Raw genomic sequence first — 2054 nt, forward strand, 5'->3', positions numbered from 1 at the left:
GTCAACACATGCCCTCACTGTCCGTTTAAAGCCCTGCGAGCTGATAATCTGAAAGCTCACATTCTTCGGCAGCATGCCGACAAACAAGCGAGTCCCGAGTTGAGCGATGGACAGACCAGCGTTAAGGTCGAAGTCGAAATAACCGATCAGCAAACGTTAGAAGACGTTATTATGGATGAAAATGATATTAATGACCTATCTGTATTGGCCGATGCCGCTTCGTCACTAGCTAAAATACAGAATGTAACACTTTAATACAGGAGTGCCCGTAATGGGCGATTTTCATAACACTGAATAAGATGAGGAATTGATCTGCTTAGAGTTTAAACGAAGCCTCCTTAATAACGCTAAGAATGTATTGATTTCAGACTTTTATTTATCAACATAAGTTCTTCAAATTATTCGTAGCTTTATTTTTGTAATGATTTTATATACATATTTAAAAAAAAATGATTGATCCGCATTAGAAACAACCTTTTAATGTCAGGCTTCAGAATGATAACAATTAGGTAAATACCTAATAATATTTATATATAAATAAAAATTTGAACTGAATAATAAATTTAAAAATAGTATATTTGCCAAAAAATGCTTTCTACTCTGAATTAACGACTCATGCTCAGCGATTAGAAAAAATTTGATCCTTTTCGTACTTTTACGTCATAAACAGTACGTTTTACAGTCTTAGACTAGATTTCAATTGACGATAAATAATAGATTGGTAATCAAAGAGTAAAATACCTTTTTTGGTACTTGTTTAGTAGTATGTGGTGTCTCAGCAAAGCGTAATAATTGTTTTTGAAGCGCGAGCCGCACTACTAAACAAGTACCCTTATTTTTGTATTCTTAACTATTCAACAACACTATTGTACTTCATTGGAAGCTGTTTTTGTTTTTTAAATATATATATATATATATATATATATATATATATATATATTTTGGTTTAATAATGCTTTAATTATTCATAGCTTTATTTGCTGAGTTGCACAATAGATTACAGTGCGCATGATTAGTATTAAGTGTAAATATGAATTAAAATGAAATTATTAAGTATTATCTTTTACCGTATAAGCTCGTAAATGAACTGAATAATTGTATCCAGATAATTAATAGTAATTTATCCTATGCACAGATGAGTTTTGTGTCTTCTCAACCAAAGTCTGGACCAACATATATGTATGTACTTTTCAAAATAATATAATATTCATTATTGTTTAAAATTTGTATATTATATGTATAATAGAATATTATATAATCATGACAGGGTTTTTCAAAATATGTATATTGTATAAATATATATATATTTTTGAGGAATTTTTTTTTTATTAATACGCATTCATTTTCTAATTTTTAATTTAAATTTAGTATATCGATAGAAGTACAAATATAACTCATACTCTTTATCATTAATTTTTTTATAAAAAAAATGTTTTTAACCGCTGTAACATTCTGTATATACATACATACATACATACACATGTATATGAAATTAATTTAGTAAATTATTATTTGTTAATTTTGTGAAATATTTTTGAAAAATGTGCAAAAAGAACAAACATTTCTATATACTATTTTGGGTACTTGTTTAGTAGTGAGGCTCCCGCTTTACGCTCATTAACCAATTATTACGCTTCACGTTTCGCACTCGCTTTAACATCTCGTTTCGACGCGCTGTTAAAATGTATAATTTTCAAATTTATTCCTACCTTATAACGGAAATTATTATATGTCCTGAAGAATAATCTCAAAGAATCGCGTCTATCCAGCTGCTTTCGCCAGATTTACATAAGTTCCCAAAGCCCCGATTCATTCGACAGAACCCGACATTCGTGGTTGTCATTAAATAAGTAAAAAACGTACGAACTTGTTGAGACGTATGTATAAACATCAGAAACACGCGCGAATGCTGATTTTAGCACTTGAGACATCTGTTGACATATATACAGTTGAAACGTAATGTAGCGAAGCGTTTTTGAGCGTGAAGCATGAGCCTCACTACTAAACAAGTACCCTTTTTTGTTTATATCATAGTTCTTCCTTTTATTGATCAG

Source organism: Arctopsyche grandis, chromosome 11 (assembly GCF_051622035.1).
Source record: "Arctopsyche grandis isolate Sample6627 chromosome 11, ASM5162203v2, whole genome shotgun sequence".
NCBI lineage: Eukaryota > Metazoa > Arthropoda > Insecta > Trichoptera > Hydropsychidae > Arctopsyche > Arctopsyche grandis.